The 24166-nt window shown below is 47.1% G+C and overlaps 1 protein-coding gene across 8 annotated transcripts in view; it reads right to left on the bottom strand.

The window, feature by feature from the left end:
* Window positions 1–24166, bottom strand: part of MICAL2 (microtubule associated monooxygenase, calponin and LIM domain containing 2) — a 242343-nt gene that overhangs the window by 194937 nt on the left and 23240 nt on the right. For all 8 annotated transcript variants that reach the window (XM_055423358.2, XM_055423357.2, XM_088843078.1 and 5 more), the window contains exon 2: window positions 18933–19003. The gene's annotated coding sequence lies outside the window, so the exon portion shown is untranslated. The remainder of the gene's footprint in view (window positions 1–18932; window positions 19004–24166) is intronic.

The raw sequence follows: 24166 nt of genomic DNA on the forward strand, positions 1-24166 counted from the left end.
TAGGGGGTGACTCCAGAACTTGATCATCTCATTTTCCTGCAAGGCAAGTATAAGTTTGCCATGTGTGGTTACTGTATGCATACGCATGTGTTCATGCTAATGTATGCATATATATATTAGTATGTGCATAAATGTTTATACATGCATGTATGTGTATTGTGTATGTGTGTGTATGTGTACATGTGTGCACACAAACACATAAAAATTTAAAATTTTTTCCATAATGATTTCTGGCCAGTGCCCCACATCTCTGCTTGTACTGCTAAGCCCATCTGTATGAACCTCGAGGAGAAGCAAAGCCTCTGAGGCAGGCAAAACTTGGGCCTGGGCATGAGGAGACTGAACCTCATCAGAACAGCAACAACTGCACTGCTCAGCTGCTCACCGGGTGCCAGACCCTGTCCCAGATCTTTTACACCCATGATCTCATTTAACCATTCCTGTTTGACAAAAGAGAAGGAGATTCAGAGGGGCAAGCAACCCCCTTCATATGCCAAGTACTGAATGGGAATGCTGTAAAGGAGCTCAGTTCTACCTCACTTCCAAATCCACGCTCTTAGTCACCAACTGACATGAGCCATGATGATGGAAATGTTAGTAATACAACCTGCCTTTTCTGAAGTCGCTGTGTAAATTAAACGGCGTGAATTCTGTAGTCTCTGAGGTTCTTTCAGGCTCCAAGAGCCTGCAAATGTCACACAGGGTGTGGCTTCTTAAGTTATGGTGCAACCAAACAATAACGTATTAGGCAGTACTTTAAAAATAATATTTATGAAGACATTTAATCCTTGGGGAAAATGCTTATGCCCTAAATCATGGTGAAAAGAACAGGATACAGATTAGGGTGCTCAACGATTCCAGCTCTTTAGAGTAATATCCAGAAGAGAAAGGAATCAAGCCAAACATGATCCCTGGCCATGGTGTGTGGTGTGTGGTGTGTGTGTGTGTGTGTGATGGCATTTCGGTTGATTTATTTGTAGCTCTATACTTTTCTGTATTTCCCAGATTCTCCCTGGAAGCACATACAGCTTTTATAACTCCCTCCTATATATGCGTCCCAAGGCCTGGAGTCTTCTCTCCCTGGCTAGACTATCTTCATCTCATGTATCTTCCCTTTCTCTGGCCAATCCAACTCCAGTCATACTAGCAGTGCCATTTTCTTCCAGAAAAGAAAGGGCCTTCCTGTAAGAAGTCCTGACACCGCTAATTTAATGAAGGGGCTTATATTCCAACAGGTGAGGGACAAGGTCCCCAAGGCTGCATTCCTCTCACACTTCTGCTCTGTGGATCACAGACCTTCAAGTCCAATGAGGCAGGCCCTTTCCAAAGAGCCATGCTGGGCAGGGGGAAAACAGTACCTCTGACACAATCTCAGCTGTGTCCACAGACCCCTGACCAGCCAAACTCCACAAGACAGACAGTCCGTGCGCTCAGTCGCTCAGTTGTGTCTGACTCTTTGCGACCCTATGGACTGTAGTCCACCAGGTTCCTTTATCCATGGGATTCTCCAGGCAAGAATACTGGAGTGGGTTGCCATTTCCTTCTCCAGGAGAACTTCTCAACCCAGGGATCGAACTGGTGTCTGTTAGGTCTCCTGCATTAGCAGGTGGGTTCTTTACCATTAGTGCCACCTGAGAAGCCCTAGGTTACAGTCCAGGAGTTGACAAAACAACACACATCTCAGCACATACAGCAAGTCCATTTCACCAACAAAAACTCAGCAGCCTGTTCGGCATATGCTCTGAGTCACTTCATCACACACTGGCTGCCTGGGAGGACTGTGAAGTACAAATTCCAGTTTTCAGGAGTCTGCTGCTAAGTCTCTTCCGTCGTGTCTGACTGTGCTACCTCTAGCCTTTCTCAAAACTAATGATGGGAGGTACCTAGGATAAGCAAATTCATAGACACAGAGCAGAAGGGTGGTTACCAGGGGCTGGGGAAAGAGGGAAACGGGAGTTATTGTTTAATGGGGACAGAGCTTCAGTTTGAGATGATGAAAAAGTTCTAGAGGTAGATGGTGGTGATCGTTGTACAACCATGTGAAGCCACTGAATTCTAACATTTAAAAATGGCCACAATGGTAAATTTTGTCATGTATATTCTCCCACAATAAAAAAAACAAAATCCATTTAAAAACAAACAACTATCACCACCTTCCAGTAGGAGCTGCCCAAGGCCAAAGTACAGAATCTGTGGCCTAATTAACAATGAACCTATTTTTTAAAAAATATTTTTGAGTTAAAATGTAATAAAATTAACAGTGAAAGAATCCTGTTGTTTTTTATTTGGCTCAGTGGCATTATTTCTTGTTGTTGATTTTGTAAGTCATGTAGGCATCTTTCAGTCTTCCTTCCAAACCTCACTGGACTCCAGGAAGCCTTTGGAAGTTCAGCCCCGCCAAATTCCAAATTTTTATCTCTTATTCTGCCTTCCCTGGGACACCATCACCACTGTCACCCCCTGCCCCCTCAGCACCTGTAAAATCTGCATCAACATCACAGAGAAGGCTGGGTAAGGGCTCGCTGGTCTTAGCTCCCAGAGCCCACCATCCCTTGCCTGGGGAGAACACTCCTGTGTTCTAACAGGACCTGGACAGAACAGTCAGCAGACTTTGTTCCTTGAAAGCAGGGAGCATTCTTCCCTGAAGCACACAGATTCCCTAAAGACTCCCTGAGGGCCCATCCAGATCAGTTCAGATCTGGTGGACATGCCATCAGGCTCAAATGAGGGCAGACAAAGGCTGTGTAACTAGATGAGACTTCTGTCTCTCAAAATCAGACCTTTACACATTTTTCATTGACTAACAACAATCTCAGGGACACTGGGTATGAATCCGTGTCATGTTAGCAGAATCTTGCTACAAGGCATAGAAGCTTGCCAATTTGAAAAAAAGCAGGACGTCTGACATGTCATATACCATCCTTACTGTTTTTAAGCAAAGCACACGGATGTGAACCAATCCCTCTCTCACTAACTCCTAATCTTCCTTCAAGGCTCTTTTCCTCTAGACACTCCCCACCTCCCTAACCCTGACCCCTCTCCCAAATGGAATGGATCCCTTCCACAGCACCTGTACTTGGCTCAGTCACAGTAAGTCTTTCTGTGCTGAACTTAATTTTTCACTTCCCTACTCCCAGTTTCCAGCACAAGATCCTTTCTATACAGTATGTGCAAAATGAATGAACAGATGTTCAATCCTTGGGAACATAATAATTGTTGACATTTAATGATCATCTATAAAGTAGGGAAAACCACTAGACCATTCAGATATGACCTCAATCAAATCCCTTATGATTATACAGTGGAAGTGAGAAATAGATTTAAGGGACTAGATCTGATTGATAGAGTGCCTGATGAACTCTGGACGGAGGTTCGTGACATTGTGCAGGAGACAGGGACCAAGACCATCCCCATGGAAAAGAAATGCAGAAGAGCGAAATGGCTGTCTGAGGAGGCCTTACAAATAGCTGTGAAAAGAAGAGAGGCGAAAAGCAAAGGAGAAAAGGAAAGATATAAGCATCTGAATGCAGAGTTCCAAAGAATAGCAAGGAGAGATAAGAAAGACTTCCTCAGTAATCAATGCAAAGAAATAAAGGAAAACAACAGAATAGGAAAAACAAGAGACCTCTTCAAGAAAATTAGAGATTCCAAGGGAACATTTCATGCAAAGATAGGCTCGATAAAGGACAGAAATGATATGGACCTAACAGAAGCAGAAGATATTAAGAAGAGGTGGCAAGAATACACAGAAGAACTGTACAAAAAAGATCTTCACGACCAAGATAGTCACGATAACGTGATCACTGACCTAGAGCCAGACATCTTGGAATGTGAAGTCAAGTGGGCCTTAGAGAGCATCACTACGAACAAAGCTAGTGGAGGTGATGGAATTCCAGTTGAGCTATTTCAAGTCTTGAAAGATGATGCTGTGAAAGTGCTGCACTCAATATGCCAGCAGATTTGGAAAACTCAGCAGTGGCCACAGGACTGGAAGAGGTCAGTCTTCATTCCAATCCCAAAGAAAGGCAATGCCAAAGAATGCTCAAACTATCGCACAATTGCACTCATCTCACACGCTAGTAAAGTCATGCTCAAAATTCCCCAAGCCAGGCTTCAGCAGTATGTAAACCGTGAACTCCCAGATGTTCAAGCAGGTTTTAGAAAAGGCAGAGGCACCAGAGATCAAATTGCCAACATCCGCTGGATCATGGAGAAAGCAAGAGAGTTTCAGAAAAACACCTATTTCTGCTTCATTGACTATGCCAAAGCCTTTGACTGTGTGGATCACAATAAACTGTGGAACATTCTGAAAGAGATGGGAATCCCAGACCACCTGACCTGCCTCTTGAGAAACCTGTATGCAGGTCAGGAAGCAACAGTTAGAACTGGACATGGAACAACAGACTGGTTCCAAATAGGAAAAGGTGTACGTCAGGGTTGTATATTGTCACCTTGCTTATTTAACTTATATGCAGAGTACATCATGAGGAATGCTGGGCTGGAAGAAGCACAAGCTGGATTCAAGATTGCTGGGAGAAATATCAATAACCTCAGATATGCAGATGACACTACCCTTATGGCAGAAAGTGAAGAAGAACTCAAAAGCCTCTTGATGAAAGTGAAAGAGGAGAGTGAAAAGGTTGGCTTGAAGCTCAACATTCAGAAAACAAAGATCATGGCATCTGGTCCCATCGCTTCATGGGAAATAGATGGAAAAACAGTGGAAACAGTGTCAGACTTTATTTTTTTGGGCTCCAAAATCACTGCAGATGCTGACTGCAGCCATGAAATTAAAAGACGCTTACTCCTTGGAAGGAAAGTTATGACCAACCTAGATAGTATATTAAAAAGCAGAGACATTACTTTGCCAACCAAGGTCCGTCTAGTCAAAGCAATGGTTTTTCCCGTGGTCATGTATGGATGTGAGAGTTGGACTGTGAGGAAGGCTGATCGCCGAAGAATTGATGCTTTTGAACTGTGGTGTTGGAGAAGACTCTTGAGAGTCCCTTATACTGCAAGGAGATCCAACCAGTCCATTCTAAAGGAGATCAATCCTGGATGTTCATTGGAGGGACTGATGCTAAAGCTGAAACTGCAATACTTTGGCCACCTCATGCGACGAGTTGACTCACTGGAAAAGACTCTGATGCTGGGAAAGGTTGGGGGCGGGAGGAGAAGGGGATGATGGAGAATGAGATGGCTGGATGGCATCACCGACTCTGTGGACATGAGTTTGAGTGAACTCCGGGAGTTGGTGATGGACAGGGAGGCCTGGCGTGCTGTAATTCATGGGGTCGCGGAGAGTCGGACACGACTGAGGACTGAACTGAACTGAACTGATAAAGTTTTAGGCAATATGGTAAAGCTTTCTATGTATTAAAGAAGTTAATCATTGTAAGAAGCCAAGGCATCATGAGACACTATTTATTATCCCCACTTTTCAAAGAATTAGAAAAGTTTGCAACTTGGTAAAGTCACATAGCCAGAAGTATGGAAGCTATGCCTTGAAGTCCTATAGCCCGAGTTCAGAGCCCACATCCATGACCACCATCCCATACTGCTCCCACACAAAATGGATGGAGGGATCCAAGTTCAGCCTCACACACCACATCAAGGACACAGTCTCTGGTCTAGACCCCTTGGTTCATGATACTCTCCTTCTTTCATCAAGTTCCAAACGCCAGGATCTCTCATAATGAGATCTCGATGCAGTTTCGGATAACAGTGATAATAAATACAGTAAAACGTCAGCTGAGGGATGACTTTCTACCCTGGGTGGGTATGGCAGAGATTGGCCACCAGATATATTTCTCCTTACTCCTGGGCCCTTCCTTGCAGCTGTGTGAGCCCACATGACCAGTTCAAGGTGATGGAATGTGAGCAGAAGTGATGCACACAACTTCTAGGACCAACCCATGAGAACCTCTCATGGCGATCCTCCAGGCTCTTTCCACCGCTGTCAGAGTGCAGCAGCCTTGGAAATTACAGCTTAAAACTGTATAGATGATCATTAAATGTCAACAATTATTATGTTCCCAAGGATTGAACATCTGTTCATTCATTTTGCACATACTGTATAGAAGGGATCTTGTGCTGGAAACTGGGCCTGGCAAGATAGCAAGGCCACAAGGAGGAGGAGCTAGGCCCCTTGATGCCACTGGGAGGAAAGCCCTCTACACCAAGAACATTTGGACCTCACATATGTGAGAAATAAACCTGAAGCATGTGAAGACACTGAGAATTAAGGCTATATCTGTTAGGCAGAAGTATCAACTAATCCAGTAGGTAAACTATAGCACAGTGGGCATGTCAAATTTAGCCTGGGTTAGAAAGCACCCCCTCCCAGTAAGAAGGTTGATTACATGGGCATTAACCTCCCTCTTGTCACCAACACTGTTGTAGGCTGACTTCCAAACAACTATTTCTGGCATTTTCTATCTTCCCTTTCATTAAGCTCTCTATACCCTGAAAAAGTCGCTTGACCCGCCCCAAAATCTGGCTGACCACCCCTCACTTCAGCACCTCTCCCCACACACTTATACTCTATGGTGAAAATCCACATCCTTCCCTGTAATAAGACATGAGATTGGGATGGATAGGCTAGTCATTTCCCTGGTTTCAACAACCGAGCCCTCAGGTGCTGAGTGCCTAGAAGCCCATGTGGTACAGTGGAAAGAATGTGGACTTCTGAGTCCTCTAGCACTCCCTTGAGAAAGTCACAAACATCTGTGAGAACCGGATGAAGGTGCCTCTCACAGGGCGGGCTTGGGTGTGCTTATCTAGCATCACTCCAGCCCACTGCCCAGGGATAACTCCCACCACCCCAAGGTAGTCCAAGTCAAACCGCAGCATAAACTGGGGCACGTTCACATAGGTGATAAGGGCGATCATCTCCCCTTAATCTACCTTAAGCTGAGATGGGACAGTTAAAGTATATTTTCCACCAAATCTTTGCCTAGCACACCCTTCCCATTTGAGCCTCTTCCCAGGTGAGTCTCTGTCTGGACGGCTGAGTTTAGGCCTCAGGAACTACAACCCTAGTAATTAGTCTAGGGAGGATAGAGAAGAATGCTGGGGAGGAGGCACAGAAGTCATGGAAAAGTGAACTTGAAAAGGATTTCTCAACAACGCCTGCTTGCTTTACACACACCGTACCCAGGAGCCCAGGACGACCACAGAGCAGTCCCAGCTCCGGAAGCTCAAAGCCCAGCTGTGTCTCATGAAGTCTATCTTCCAAAGGCCCCTCATTTTGAAGAACTGTGCCAAGTGACTACATTTTTCAAACCAAATAGAGAAAAAAGAATTATTCACTGCCTGACAACAGTTTTTTTGTTTTTTTTGAGGTGTGAATTATCAGTGTGAAGTCAGTCTACAAAATGTGCACAAATTCAACGCAAGTTTGATCTATACTTGGTCTTGTTGGACAAAACAAAATGGTACCTCCCCCCTTCCCTTCACAGCCTAAGTTCCTTCTGTAGTAGAGTCTAGCCTAGTAATATCCACTTCCTCACCTCATTCACCCTCTAATCTTCCAGAATCTCATTCCCACTCATACACATAGCCCACTCCAGGCATCACACCCAAAGTCAACATCAATTCTGTCACTAAATCCAGCTGTCGCTTATCGGACCTTATCTTGCTCATGGTTTCTCCCATCTTCAGTCTATTATAGACACATCTCTCTCTCTGAATGTTCCTGAAATCTCCCAAGCTTCTGATCTTCACCACCCCTCTCATTCTCAACACTTCCACAGATCCACCACATTTTACATCCTGATGACCCACTGTGAACCTCAAGCTGCTTTCCAGGGCTGTATTCAACTGCCAGGTACACACTCCCCCTGTCTTACAGAGAACTCACATGTGGTCAGTTTTCCTTCTGCCCTCACCTCCCTACATCCCCATCCTCAGTGAATGGCATCATCTGCACTCAGACTCTCACACCAAACCCCTGGAGTCACTTTCTCTGTCCCCTTTCCCTCATCTTGAGGAGCCAGCCAGTCATCTGAACTCTCAGAAACTCCTCATAAGCACCTTTCCTGCTTGCTCCCTCCAATCCACCAGCCTCTCTCTTGAGTTGCTGCCAAAGAGATCGTTCCACCAGAAACGCACATTTGATCAGGTCCTGTTCCTATTTCAAATCATTCATCAGCTCCTTGACTGTCTTCTGGGTGAGAACTAAACCTCTTAGCAGAGCAAGACAAAATTCCCCTTCATGATTTGCCTCTTGCCTGCTCTCTAGCCTGTCTCCTCACCATGTACCCATCCCCTCCGAGTCCAGACTTACTGAGCCACCTGCAGCTCCCTGACAAACTGAAATCTTTCAGGCTATCCTCCCTGCACCTTTGCTTATGCTGGTCACTCCATCCAGAAAGTTTATTCAGACTCTGTTCACTTGGTAAAAACACAGTTGGCTTTAAGACTGAAACATTAAAGGCAGCAGAATGTTGGAGGGGTCCCAGGGTGGATTCTGGTCAGGCAGACTTATTGCAAACCTAACCCACCACTTACTAGGTGTGTGAGCCTGGATGAGTCACCTAACTTCTTTGAACCTCAGTTTCCTCATCCATAAAATGGTGATAATAACAGTCCTGATCCCACTGCATTACATGAGGATGAAATTCAGCGACGCCAGGCTAGGCAGTATCCTTGGCTGCACTGTTCTTTGAAGTCTTCCCTTGGCTTCCCCACACCTTGTTTTCCCACGCTGTGCGCCCTGGAGGTTCCAGTGATCATTGCAAATAGACCATTGCGTGAACTGCTTTCGGGTCTCCTGCCTCAATGGACTGTGAACTGTCTGATGCCAGAGATTGCGCATTTAGGGCCAGGCACCTGTGCCTCTGGCAGTAGTAGACGCTCAGTAACCACTGCACTGTTGGGAAAACCCAATCAAGAGCAGCCACAACATTTAGGTTTCATGGTGACATGAACTGTGACCGCCCTTTCTCTCTAACCACCACCAGAATTATCATGGAAGCCTCCTAACTAGCCTCCTTCCCATCTGACCAGCACCACCCTGCTCTGTTCACAGAGCTCTCAGAGCTTCCTACACCCCATTGTGTAATCCCAACTCCTGTGATGGTCTCATCAGCCTACTCCATGCAGCCCCCCTTTCCTCGTTAGGCTCAGTTCTCAAAGGTATTAGGGTTCCCCTGTGGCTGCATCAGACAGACTGGGCTATTTGATGCTTAATGTCCAGTCCTGGCCTTCTTCCCCTCACCCCTGCTCAAATCTTACCCATCATCTGAAGCAAAGTCAGGCCCCAGAGTACTAAAAGAATGCTGTCATCACAGTCCATTCAGGGAATCAATTTTAAACAATGATTATAGGTAAGAGTTACACAGAGATGGGTAGCAAGATGTGTGGACACAGAGATGGGAGACGAATGACCCACGTGTGGCCTGGAGAGAGGCCCACAGCAGAAGTGGTGCCAGAGTTGGATCTTGAGGGATGAGCTGGAGTTTTCAGGAACAAAAGCTTCCCCGTCCCATACTGACTTTTCTTCCCCAAGTTGTTGTTCAGTCGCCAAGCTGTGTCCGGCTCTTTGCAAATGCAGCACGCCAGACTTCCCTGTCCCTCACCATCTCCAAGAGTTTGCCCAAGTTCATGATCATTGCTTTGGTGATGCCATCCAACCATCTCATCCTCTTCTCCTTCTGCCTTCTATCTTTCAAAGCATCAGGGTCTTTTTCAACGAGTTAGCTCATCACATGGCCAAAGTACTGGAGCTTCAGCTTCAGTCTTTCCAAAGAGCATTCGGGGTTGATTACCTTTAAGATTGATTGGTTTGATCTCCTGGCTTTCCAAGGGACTCTCAAGAGTCTTCTCCAACACCACAGTTTGAAAGCATCAATTCTTTGACACTCTGCCTTCTTTATTGTCCAGATCTCACATCCGTACATGACCACTAGAAAGACCACATAGCTTTGACTATACGGACCTTTGTCAGCAAAGTGATGTCTTTGCTTTTTAACACACTGTCTAGGTTTGTCATAGCTTTCTTTCCCATGCATTCTTCTAATTGCCAGACTCTATGCCAGAGGTCACCAAAACTAGTTGCATACCAGAAGATTTATCAGGAAGCATCCCTAAATACAGCTTCCTGGGCCCACTCCCATACAGTCTGAGGTCCAAGGGGAAACCTGCTAGGCACTCTGGACATCAGGGGAAAAAATTCTGTCTCCCAAGCTTCTGGGCAACAACCATTCAGTAATTTCTAGAGAAAGAAAGTTACAACCTTGAACCCAACAGCTTTGTGCATTAATCGTGTCTAGACAATTAATATATAAACTTACTGTTATAGTTTTTACATTATATAGGAAAAGGCCAACGTCTTTTGTTTCTTTTCTATTTCCCAGAGAATTCAGCTCAGTTCTAAGTATGCCACTGGCATTCAATCAATAATTAATCAAATAATTCAACTTTTTGTATTATATCCCTTTGGACTAATTCATCCATTAACTAATTGTCTACTGATTTTTATCTTTTTAACTTTGGTGCCAGTGTGGTGTCTGCTCCTAGTAGGTAATCAGTACGTTTTGTTGAATGAATATTTACTAGTAAAAATTTATTTCAGGAGGACTGGAACAGCTCACACTGTACCCATCATCTTTAGAGTTCACTCAAAGGGCTTCCGACATTTCCATTTGAGTTATAGACCTGTAATTTCAGGATTAATTTCCTGATTTGCCATTACACATGCTTTGTTGTTTATATTGTCATTAATGTTATTAGCAATGTAAATAATACCTCCTTAGATCTTGACGGTCGGGCGGCCTCCGAGCAGGTGTGTCTGGGGCAGGGGGAGGGCGGTGCTTGCCTGTTTCTTTCACTGAGGTGTCCGCCCAGCTGGCAGTTCCTCTGGCCACGCCCATTACCTCTGTATCCACACAAGGGCCTGTGAACTACAGTCAGCCTTTACGAGCAGGTGTGTGCAACTGCCAGGGCAGGCGAGCCCTGCCTGAGTCAGGAAGGCCTAATGGGCTGTTCAAAACCTACCAACCTATCAACACACTTGGGAAGCTGGGATCTGAGATTTAGAGGTGAAAAGCCCTGTGCTGTAGAGAAGCAGACTGACACAACACAGATGATCAAAGGGAGGAAGACGTATCCTGGAAGACGTGTCCAAGCATGGGATGCTCAGCCAAGGGAGCAGCTGCGGGGGGACGGGAGTGGGCTAGGTAAGCTGGGGAAGCCAGCAGGATGGGCTCTGCCCTGCTTTTGCTGGGGCCCACATTCCCCTGCCTGGCTGCTGCTACTGCTCTTTGCTGGTGTGTTGTGCTTATCTGAATCCCTAAAAATAGGACTCACAGTCTTGAGTGGGGGAATTTCTGTGGATCAAAGTTCTTCTGACCCTCCCTCCAGACCCAGCCCAGGAGATAAGAGATCTGTAAATCCCTTTGTACCCAGGACCAAAGGGATCTTTCCTGGAGTGTGTGCTGGGCTGTGGAGAGCACTCAGGCAGCTCAGCCTGAGAGCTGCTCACTTCGTTTTGCTTCTGCTGGAAAACTGGAGGGTTTTCTTGCTGGTAGTGTATTTGTTCCCGTATTCATCCCACAGACACTGACTACCCTGTGCCAGGCAATGTGCTAAATGAACACAGCTTAACAGCCCTCAGATGCAGCCTCTGGGAAGTGAGCAGGTCAGAGAATACCAGGTCGAGATAGCCCTCAGCAGTGCCGTTTCCCTTTCTCCAGACCTGCCCAAGGGGTTCTGTGCCCACATCTAATGTGCCCTTACCAGGGGGTGGTTCAGACCTCTGAGCAGGAGAGAGAGAGAAAGTTTGGGTCACATCCTTATTGTGCAGAGGAATTGAAGTCGCCTATGAACTATTTTTACAAAAGCTCTTTAAAACCATTCAGGGTTTCAGACAGCAAATGCAGAAAGGCCTCTCTGATAAGACAGGGTGGAACCAGTCCCTAAAATACACTCAACTGCTGACCCCACTTCTGAGGAGACGATTAGCTTGATAAGTTGTGCACCACTGTTGGTAGCTGCCATGAGGCTGATGCGGAGGGCAACATGCGCCTGTGTGATGGGCGGCAGAGCTCTGAGGGAGGGACACCCGGTTCTCCAGGTGACACTCAGAGGCCACATTTCTGTGAGCTCAGAGATGCTGGGATAAGCACTCCAGGACCAGTGACTGCCAGCTTGGTCATTCTCCACTCAGTGAGTCAAAATACCCCTCTCTGACTCACACTCCACCAGAGAACTGCCCCAGAAAGGACACCAGACCGAGCTGGTGAATTTTCTGTCAATGTTCAGGAGACATTACGTCCCACCATTTTGACGTAATAAACTTGGGTTGGCTGAATGAAGATGCTGGACTCTTCTCTTGGTGTTTGGGCTTATGTTCTGAAAAACACATTCACTAAAGCAGCCATCATCCCAGAAAGGATTTTCTCTTATAAAGAAATGAAACACTGGAGGTCACAAAAGATGGACTGTGATATGAGACCAGGAAGCTGTGGACCCCAGATTGCTGTCTGGGTTTTCGCTCCCCTCCCCTCTTTGAAGGGTACATCAGGCTCAAAGATCTGCTTCCGGAATGGATTTGCTCGGGGCAGACATCAGCAAGGACCTCATCAGAGAGAGGAGACAGATAAGAGTTCCTAGAGGGCTCTCTCTCTCTTCGCCACAACCCTTCCCACTCGAAAGGGTTGGAATTTTTAAAAGCATCTGGCTCACCCTCATGGCAAATGATCCATTTCCTAGATACTCTTGCCTTGTAAATATTGTCCTTAAAAACAGCTATATATTTTCGTTGATTTTTAAGTAGGCTTCTCACCCCACACCCCCAGCTCCTATAGAATGATTGTGTGGCTTGGTCTGGAATGCAGAACAGTCCCTGGAGAGAAAGTCTGCACATGAATTCATAAGGGTGTCTGCTATCAGCTTATTTGGCAAGAGGAATCCGAGACATTTTAAATATGAACCGTCAGCATGGCCCAGCCGGCTCCGATGTCTTAGCACCATCAATAAACACCTCCACTGGTGCGTGAAACAAAATGTAGAAAATGGGCATAAACTGTCTGAACACTAGCCCCAAGCACATTTCTGCAGGGAAGGGTACTTCAGATACCTGGATAATTCATATCTGGAGAATCTTTGCTGGTTCTGACTGATGTTTGTTTCAACAGCTCTCACACAATTAGCCCTTAACGATCTAGTTCTAAACTCCTCCTCCCTCAGCTTATCTCCCAACTGAAAGTTCCACTCCTTCTATGTCAGTTGAGAAGAAAACACGCCCATGACTCCTCCTCACTTCCAGGTACCAAATCAAGCCTTCATACCACCACACGGTTCACTCGGCAAACTTTCTGCCTGGAGATCTGCTCATCCCTCAATACCCAAGTCCCAGAGCACATGCTTGGTGCGATGTTCCCTGCGTGTCACTCTCTCCTCAGTTCTTTCAGGGCACTTGGTGTGTGACTCCTTATGACAGAGCTTAGAGTGATGGCTGTGACTCTATACACATCAGTTCTGCCTCCAGGACAGGCCATGAGCTTCTGGGAATAAAGGGACCAGGTCTTACTCACTTTTGCATTCTCACAGACAAGACCAGAGCCTGACACTCAGCATTCAGAAGTCCCATCATGAATGCTTGATGCCTTCATCAATGCCCGGTCCACTTGGCCCAGCTCTCTTTTCTCCATGCAAAGAGAGGCCGATTGAAATGTGGAGTGAAAAAAGGCTTTAAGATCAGACCCCCTGCATCTGAACCCTGGCCCCTATGGGACGTGGGCAAGTTACTTAGCCTGTTATCTGCCTGTTTTCTCCTCAATACAACAAACAGCCATGCTTATTTCTCTCAGAGGACCATGGTGGGGAAAAACAAGGTAAAAGTCTGTAAACCCAGTGCCTGCTCACTGGAAAGAGTTCATGATACATTTCCTTGAGCTCAGCAGGAAGTGCTGAGACAAATGAAGCCCTCTAGAAAGAAGTGAATGACTTCCGTTCTGGTTCACGTGCCAGCAACACAGCGACTGGGCAGACAGCCGCTAACCCAAAGTTCACTTTGTCAAGAGCAAGGGACAGAACAGGCTGCACTTGATCCATGTCCTCAGCTTTAGAGTCTCAGAGGCGTGCTTAGCAACAAAGCTGATTTTTATCTGAATGGTAAACCCACGCAAATTCACTATTGCTGAGGATGGGTCATCAGATCCTTCGTTTCCTGTCTTGCATTAATCTTTCACCCCAAGACCCATATAAAACAGAATACTGATGACCCAACAGTGTTAAGTCTCTAAGTACAAGTCAAACAGCTCACACATGAGAGAAGTCTCAGCTGTGCTGTGATGTCACACCCAGGTTTTACTAGGCCTCAATAAACAAGGAGGTAGGAGCAGTGGGGCCCTGCTGACACCTTAGACAATCAAGCTCAGGGTCAAGGAGGAGAGTGGGAAGGGTGGTGGCTAAACCCACAGAGAGGAGGCAACATGGCGTTGGGGAAAGAGCCACTTTGGAATCACTTTTATGATTCCAAGGCTGGGAATCAGGAGACTTGGCTTGCATCTCGGATCCATCTTTAGTTTGCTTTCTGGGTCTGGTTAAGTTATGTCTCTCTGCTTCAGTTTCTTTACCCATAAAATCAGAGGAATAGATCAGATGACCTGTAGGTTCTTTCCAGCTTTCATGCCGGAAGACCATCAACCTTAGAGACAGATCCACCCTCCCAACCCTGGCCTTTTTTGTGTGTTAGTTGTTTGTCTGAGACATCTCTTAGCTCCCCCTGAGCAGCCTTCCAAAACATCATCACCTTTACTACTCCAGAGTGTCTGGTCCCCTCTGACCACAGACCCTGGCCAGGGAAGAAGATGATAAGCTTGGAGCCATGTTTTTACGAACACATCTACTACCCTGTGGTCAAACAACTGGACAGATGCCTTGGGGCATCAAGTTCTCTTATATCCCCCAAAACCCTAATCACCTGACCTGACTTGCTCCCCTCAGGATTAAACCCACTCATCTCCTACACCGACCTGTATGCCCTAGGTCCCAACATGCTTTTGAAAGGTTAGACATTTCTTCCAGGTTGCTTGGCTGGAGTCTAGGGCAACAACAGGCAGTTCTTATCTGCATTCAGGCGTATCTCAGGGTGGGGCAGGGGAGAGGTGGCAACGCTTCAAAGTCCAGGAAAAAAAATTGTCTACAGAGACAAGCAGAGGAGGTGGCAACCTGTAGAAGTCGGTGCTGATCATGAGGACAAGCAGAGTGGCTACTGGGGACACAGGAGTCTAGAAGGCTCCTTTAAGATGCCACAGCCCTCTGAGCCTCCCTTACTTCCTTAATAAGAAATCTGAGGGCAGGTGAAGTTCCGTGGCTGGCCCATGGCCACATGGCTAAGCCGTGAACAACCAGCACCAGATCGTGGGTCTCTGGGCCTCAGCCCGCTCTTTTTTTCCACTCGACTCTGGTGACCTCGAGATCTAATTAGGTTGCTCTAATGAGGCCAGCTGGATCCTCTGCAGATGCCAAGCAACATGACCCAAGTGTCACTCAGGGAAAGCGCAGGCCCAGCAGATATTTTGATAACTACCCCCTACCCCCACCCCCGTGTGTTCCTTCTCAACCCTGACATGGGCTGCTGTTCTTTCTCCAGCCCTCACCAGAAAATTCTGGGGAGTCCAGAGGGAGAGTGAGAAAGGAGAGGTGGGCCTAAATACCTAAGATAACCCACAGAGATCTCTCTCTTTCCATCTAGGGGAGGTTGATGGGGAAGAAGGGCAGGAGGAAATCAAATCAAACCACTGGAAGTCTGACCTGATTAAGCCAAGAGTATTCCCCATAAGCAATTAGATGGGTCATCTGAGGGTTGATGATGACAGACAACAGGATCTGCTTCTGGTGGTCAGATCAGTGCTGGTCAGATCATTTCGGCATCAGGAGGAGGAAGCTCCGAGCGAAAGACTCAAGGAATTAATTATTCAGTGTATGTGACCCAGTTCCTGGAGGTGAGGCTGGGTGAGAACAGAACTCACTGGTTTCTTATCATGGTAAGAAATTCAAATACTTCACAGGGTAGTGTTTCCTTTGCTGCCAAAGAGGATCCATTTACGGTTAAGAGTGACCTATCCCCTAAAAAAGGAAATAACCAAAGTTCACTCATTCAACAAATATTTATTGAGTTCCTCTTATGTCCTTGGTCCTTCAGAAATTTGCATATGGTTGAAGCTTAGTAGAGTAGAAAGATGAGGGAATTTATAAACAGGAGGCCTGGGCTATGGCCCAGTTCAGCCCATAGGCAGCTACATTAATGCAGGGCACGTCACAGCTTGTCCAAGTCAAATTACTCATCTGCAAAGTAGGAATAAATCCACCTGCCTTTTTATAAAGATGAAATGGTCCTGATGAAATGGAGTATAATGTAAACCTAGGGTGTAAATAATAATGATGTAACACTGTACCCTTTTCCCTGTGGAAGTTTATAACCTACTCATGTTTTGGAAAATAACCCAAGGTACCTATTTGGCAAACACCATATTCTCTGTAATTTGGGCAAAATGTATGTTTCAACCTGCCAGTAGAGATGGAGCCTGCAGTCAGTCCCAGGCTCCCAGTCTGTATGCCCATGAAGTTGCAAGAAGGGGCAGGGTAAAACTGGAAAGAGCAGGACCTACCTGGCCCTGTATCATGCCTGAACCAAATGAATGTTTCAGGAGAGCCCTAAAACTGAGATGGGGGTGAAGACAACTGGAAGTGTGGTCAGTCAGAAACAAACCAAAAATTCATTTGAGCACAGTAGGAGTGAGCCAGCCAGAAATTCACACGCTTCCCTCCCATATACATCTCAGACAATGATGGAATTCTCTGTCCACTGTTCGTTTGACCCTCCTCTGTGTGCCCCCTCTACATTTTGTGTTTCTCCAGGAAACAGGAGGGATTCTCAAGTCACAGCAGGCTGGCTAATCAGGACCTCTTTGCCCAGACACGAAGAACCAGAACAACTTAAAGCAGCTTTCCGCTTGGTCCCCTCTTCATGCTGCTGTTTAGGATGTCAACGTGGACTCCCCGGCAATAACCCTAACCCTAACCTAACCATCCCCATCCACTCCCATGGGTCCTCAGTGCCCACGAGGCCATGCCTGCCAGCTGCCCTTCCACAAGGGCCTCCACCCTGCTCCAGTCTCACCCATCCCCCATCCTCTCTCCACTGGGTTCTTCAGTCCCCTGTCTCTGCCCCCGGTCTCACAACCCCAGTGAAACTCCTGCAGGCAGGGCCAGTTTTACTCATGTCTACCTTCCCTCTAATTCTGGGTATTCTGTAAGTTCTTTACCCTCCTGGATGAGATGGTTGGATGGCATCACCGACTTGATGGACATGAGTTTGGGTAAACTCCAGGAGTTGGTGATTGAGAGGGAGGCCTGGCGTGCTGCGGTTCACGGGGTCGCAAAGAGTCGGACACGACTGAGCGACTGAACTGAACTGAAATACAGACTGATGGTCCCCAAACATTCTCCGATGGCTATACACAGATGGGAGGCAGAGGAGAAGGGAGGGAGTGTGGAGAGAAAGCTAGACTGGAAATCTAGGGCCTGCCTCCTAATTCTCCATTGGACAGCAGTTGGTTATGTAATCTTGAGAAAATATCCTCAGACCAGGCCTCAGTTTCCCTATCAGGTAATGAGGGGTTTGCTCTAAATAACCTCTTGGGTTCTCTCTAATTATAAATTTCGCTTGCAGAAACCAGACTAGCCCGGTTCACAGGCGCTTTGGGTCCTGGACCTTAACAGCCTACAGTCTGATGGCTCAGTCCTCAATCTCTACCTCTGTAAAATAAACCCATCCCAAGATACAAGGCCCCCACGAGACAGAAGATAGGGCTTTGTGAGCCAACAAGCCCTGAAGAAATCTCAGGACCTGAACTTGAGTCAATAGTATCATCCCCTTGCCACGTGCCCAGGCCTGGTGCTGCCCAACACAGACGGGAATGCTGGAGGACAGGTCCTTGCTGTCAAGGCTCCTACAGCTGATGGGGAAGATGGACAGGTGGACAAAAGTCAACTCAGCTGGTGACACACCTGAGGTCTGAACAAAGCACTGCAGGAGTAGAAAGGAGGAGGAGGCCCCAGCTTTGCTGGGGAGAGTGAGGGATGCTTCTCGGAGGGAAGGTGTGTCCCTGATGTGAAGACCTGTCCCAGGAATGGTGGGACAGGAGCCAGGGCAGAGGGGAGAGGCAGATAATGAGTGTGGAAAGTGACCAGAGGTGGCCTCGAAGGCCATCGAGAGAGGGATGGGCAGTCACGTCCCTAAAGAAGGTCTCTGGCAGCCTTGAAAAAGACAGAGCAGGGGGACAGAGAGCAGAGCCAGGAGAACAGTGTGGAGGCTCTTACGCCGTTCACGAGGGTAACGATGCCAAACAAGTCATTACTGATGTTCACCTACAGCGAGCCTTCCGGACACTAAGCCTCCATGCACCTGCTGAGTCTACAGAAAGTTGTGAACAGGTTCACTCTCCTTAGAACAGAACCCAAGCAGAGGAAGATGTTGTGATCACATTTCCAACTCTTGGACAAATGGTCTACCCTGCTCTGAAGTCACTCCCTGCAGAAGCTGCTCGGCCCAGACCTGGCCCAGCAGGAGTCGGAAACAGCATCAGAGCTGGGAGTGGAGTCAGGATAGCTGAGCTGCTGCTATCACTTAGGGAAAGAGGGACAGATTCCAGCCACCCGAAGTTCACTGAGTCACACAGGCTTTTCATGTCTCCAAACACAAGTCAGTCTCAATACCTGCCACCATCCCTTCTCTAACAGTGTGAGAGGGCTGTGCAGCCTTGGATGTGGTAGGCAAAGACAGAGGGCCTTATTTGTCTCTTCAGAGGAGGTCACATTCACCGGGGCTTGAAAGAAGAGTGCAAGCATCCCTATCCTTTCCAAAGCCTGATTCCCAAAAGCAACTCAGTGGCAGAAAAGGACAGACTACTGTGACTTACTTGATTCTTAGGCATCGTGATGACTGAAGTCAGCTCCTCCCAGGATGAGCCATGCACAGGTTGCCATCTTCCTTTAAAAACAAAGTGCAACAATGAATGTCAAGTAGATTATCTTACATTACAGCTTTCAATCTTCTTCCTACCAAAAGCTCCTGTGTGCCATATATTTTGCCCTATGGTAACACTTTACCAAGAGTTGGGACAGAGAATGTCCCAAATGGACAGAGAATGTCTCTTTACACTCTAAGGTTTTCATGTGAAGAAAGGAATCATGTCACTGTTGTTATTATCTTTTGTCTGTCACTCTCTGGGCATCCTAAAGCTTATCACAACTCTACACAAAGGCTTGCAGAGAAAATAAGACAGATCTAGAAAAGCATGCCTTTTTTTTTCTTTTAAATTTTGGCTGGGCTGGTCCTTGGTTGCAGTGCACAGGCTCTCTAGTTCTGGTACCTGGGTTTAGTTGCCCCATAGAATGTAGGATCTTAGCTCCTTGACTAGGAATCGAATCCACATCTCCTGCATTGGAAGGCAGATTCTTAATCACTGGACCACCAGGAAACTCCCAAGAATGCTTTATTAGTTGCTTCAGTAGAAATAGAAAATGCCAGAATTTCTAAATCTTAGAAATTCTAAGACATGGAGAAAGTAATTGAAGTGGTGTAAAAACTTGGTAACAAGTCAACAATGTAAAATTTGTCATATTTCCCAAGGTAGAAGGGTTCAAAATGCTGAATAAACTAGGAATTCATAAAAGTGGACCATCTGATCATGACTGAGTTTCCTAAACACTATGATTTTGGCTTCCAAGTGATTTGGTTACATCCCCTTTCTTCTGCAGAAAATGCTTCTACACCTGTTTGGAAAATGAAGCATAGAGTTACAAAAATTCTAAAGATTTACAATTCCAAGTTTCTAAGAGGTTATCTCAAAAGGGCAAAAATTAAGACATATGTAAAAGCTGAGACCAATAAGAGGCAATCCCCACACTCCATGGACATAGGCACTCTTTGCTCAGCAAGGTGGTAGGCCTAATGCCCACAGAAACACATATGCATTCTCTCTAGTACACAAGAGCTGCATTTAGAGCCTGGGATTTGGGACTCACTGTTCAAAATCCTCGGACTATCAATGAGAGAAAAGCTACTATTTACTGAGCGCTGGCCATGTGTGGAAGGACGACTGTTAGAGACCAGACATGCGTTATCTCAGTGGCTCCTCACAGTCAGGAGTAGAGGCTTGGAAAGCAGAAGGCACTTGTCAAGCCCAGGCCTGGCTGACCAGGTACTCACAGTCTCTCTCCCACCATGCTGAGATGAGAGGTGTCCCAGCATAGTTGTGATGGGCCCGCACACCAATGGCAGCCACGTGGGCAGAAGTTGCAATCACCCTTGTCTTCATCTACATTATCAAGCCACACCTCTCCAGCCCCTGGCAGCTGACAAACAGGCTGGCCTGCCTTGGCCACATTCTATCAGCCTGAGCTATAGGCTCTGTGCTGTCACCTCTAGCCAGAAGCCAGGGGCAGGAGGCCTCCACTCCTCTATTCCCCTGAAGTTTCTGGGTACAGTGGGTGGAGGAGCAGGACACCCTGATGCAGAATTCCACTGTTCTCAAAATCAGGTTTGAGAACCAGGGAAGTCCCCCGATGCCAGGGATGGAAGCCCCTCTCCTGGGGATGTTGCTGAGACCAACAGTGGGAAACAGGGCCTGACTGCCTATATGGTTGGATGGAGGTGGGCATTTTGGGACCAGTCCACAAGGGCTAACCACCAGTCAGGCCTGGGCACACGGGCCTTTGCACACACTTTGATCCAGTCACTCCAAGGGCCACCTCGTACCCTCCATTTGACCAACAGTCAAACACACTGCAAGCTCCCTTTAGCACCACTAAATCAGAAGGCCATTTTTTTGCCCTTGAGGGGGCCTCAGTTTTCTCATCCTCAAAAGGAAGAACTTGACGTAATTGGTGATTTCCTCATCAAGGATCCCTTATAACTGCCCTCATCCAGAGCCCCTGATTGTTAGAGAGACCTATGAAACTAGCTGGTTGTTAAGAGGAGGGAGTGGGATTAACCTACAGGAAGGCATTACAACAGGTGGTTAGCATGTGCTATTTCAGATAATCCTCCCAGCAACCAGTGAGGCGGGTAAGACAGACACATCACAGACGGCAGAACTGGGGGACGGCCCGGTCTCAATCTGCACCGACCACGGCAGCTTGGGACTCACGGTAGAGCTGGCTGGAGTCCAGGCCCACACTTGCTCCCTGACACGTTTCCCTTTGTCATCAATCAGAGTGAGGAAACAATCTCTGCTCTCATATTTGCCATCATGCCAATCCCAAACAAAGCAGTCTGAAGTCTCCAGGCCCCTGGGGGGCCTGACTTAGGTGGTGCAGGAAAGGTTTCTGGCGAGTTTGAGTAGCCTCATGGATCCTGAAAGATGTGAGAGGAACTCAGGGACCTTCCTACTTTCATAGGGTCAGAGTCCCACCGAGGAACCTCAAGAACTTGGGACAGGGCCTGGCACCCCCTAGGCAATCCATGAGTATTTGCTGAATGGAGGAATGAAGACATCTAGAGTTTAGACGCACTGAGGGCTTGTTCAAGAACCCTTTGGTGTGAGTTCGTGTGAGACACACCAAAATCAGCTCAGAACCACAAAGCCAGCCCCTCCGCAGTGTGTGCCAAGCAGAGGTCTCCACACCCCAACCTCTGGGGACAAAGGACAAAGGCCCAGATGCTGAGTCAGAACTGCTCTTCACCCGAAGTACCAGGAGAACACCTGATAGAGCAAGAAGAATGTCTGAATACAAAGGCTACCCAGCAAAGCGGGCACAAACTCAGACCCTGGAATTAGGTAACCCTGAATTCCTATCCTGGCTCTGTCACTTTAGTCAGGTGGCCCTAGGCGAGTCACATAATTTCTGTGAGCTTGTTTCTTATCTGAAAGTGGGTATAATGTTAGCACCTACTCCACAAGGCTATTCAGAAGATGAAATGAGATAATGCCATAAAGGACACAGTCTGGTGTTTAGTTCAAAGTTTGCAACTGAACAACAATAAACGCTTGGAGATGGCATCTGCATCTTGTTGTATTGTCTGCATCAGAGGTGGCAGTTAGGAGCACCTCTGGAGTTCTCTGCTTGGGTTCAATCCAGGCTCCCATACTAGCTAGCTATGTGACCTTAGCAAATTGCTTTAACTCTCTGCGCCTCAGCTTCCTGGTGTATAAAATAGGGTTGACTGCAAAGATTAAACGAGTTCTATACATAAAGAGCTTAGAATAACTTTTGGTTCAAAGCACTCAATAAAAGTTCATCTTATACTTAATTATTAATATTTCTAGCATCCATCTCGCTTTGTTCCAATAATAGATTCCACCCCATCCCTCACTCAGCAGCCTAAAAGAAAGGCATGGGACTCAGGATAGGTTCATCAGAGTATCTTTCTTTCTTGGCCACATTCTTCGGTATAAAGTGTGTGCAGGCACTCCACACCGGGTCACTCCAATCTAAAAAGTCCTGGGGAAAGCCTGATCCTCTTGGATCACATGCAAGGCTGTGTGGGGTCAGCTGGGAGCTGCCTGCCGACACAGACTAAGTAGGGGATGCTGGTCCAGAGATGCTGGACATCACCTGTAATCTTTCTGGGGTTGGATTCTGCAGTGCCTCCTTTGAGATTCTGTACCTCTGCTAGAACCTTCCAGCATATTCCATTTTGCTTAAGCTCATTCAAGTTGGGTTCCTATCACTTGAAACCCAAAGAATCCCCACTAATAGCAGCAGTCAACAACTGGCTGCTTTATCATCACTAAATCCCACCCACTCTCACTGAGACCCAGGCAGCCAGGAAAAAGCAAACATGGGCAGCAAGGCATCTCCACAAACTGAGGTGACAGGAGCTGCCCACAGCCCTTGGACCCACGCCCTTCCTGGGAGAGGAAGATGCTGGAACCAAAAAGAGGAATAGCCCAGCCCTGCAGCGCTGGGCTGGGAACCCTGCCTCAGATGTGGGTCCCACTTGCCGTGAGCAATAGGAAAAGGAAAGAAGAGAAAGAAGGAGACAGCTTATTTCTACTGGCTTCACAGTGATACAGGAAAACATCCGGGCAGCAACTTGAAACAATCCCTTGAGAGGGCAAGTGAGGGAAGAAAAACTAGCTTGTCTGAGCCCTTAAATGACTTTTGCTGATATGACTGCATCTAACCTTCACACAGCCCTAGGATCTGAATGCTCATCCAATCCATTTTCCAGGTGAGGAAGCTGAGGCTTAGAGAGATCAGTAACTGGCTGAGGTCACACTGCTAGCACCTGCTGCGTAGAGTAGCCCTCATGCTGCCTCCTCAGCACTCTCTGATCTCTGAACCTGAGGCCTCCTTTTACTCCAGGCTCATCTGCTGCCACTTACACCTGTGTTCAGATCCAGCCAAGGGATGCAGGATACACAGCAACCCCCCATCTACAACCAGCCTCCACCCCGCCCAGAGACAGACCCCCAGGCACTGACAGGACAGGCAGCATATTGGCTCTTTGCTTCTCTGAACATCAGTTATTTCAGTCTCCAAGAGCTCCAGTGTGATGGTAACAAGATGGCATGTATCCATGGTCTTTAAACAGGATATGCCTATCAGAATCCCATGGAGATTTATTTTTTTGGGGGGCATTGCTTTTTTCTGTCACTTTTCTCAAGAGATTCTGACTCCACAGGTACAGCTACAGTGCCTGACACACAGCATGGGCTGAACAGTATTAGTAAAGACTTTGTCTCATGTTCTTGCCACCTCCTGGGCCAGCACCCAAAGGGAATCTATTCCTGTACCTCCAGGCCTTCTAACAGCACCCTCTTAGTTCCCTCGAGAGAAAGATGCTCCACCTCCACACATGTTTTAAAGAGTTTCAGAGAAACCAAAGCAAAAACCAAACCCCGGCCTGGTAGCAAAAACAAAGAATCAAAACGCACGGGTCACCTCCTTCACCTCCTGCAGCATTAGCCGTGGGGTGAACACATGACCCAGAACGCAAAGCAATCTTCTTCCACACGTCCCTGAGAGCTCAATGCCAAGGTCTACACAGACATAAACTAAATAACCAGTTGGCATGAGGACTATGCAGACACAAACATCAGCTGGTACCAAAGGAGACTCAGCTGGAGAAGGAAGTGGCAGTTTCCAAAGTTTGCTGGAGAAAAACTGAAAACCATGATCTAAGATGATGTGAAAACCATCCTGA

Source organism: Moschus berezovskii, chromosome 14 (assembly GCF_049115385.1).
Source record: "Moschus berezovskii isolate FMDL1 chromosome 14, NW_MosBer_1.0, whole genome shotgun sequence".
Lineage (NCBI taxonomy): Eukaryota > Metazoa > Chordata > Mammalia > Artiodactyla > Moschidae > Moschus > Moschus berezovskii.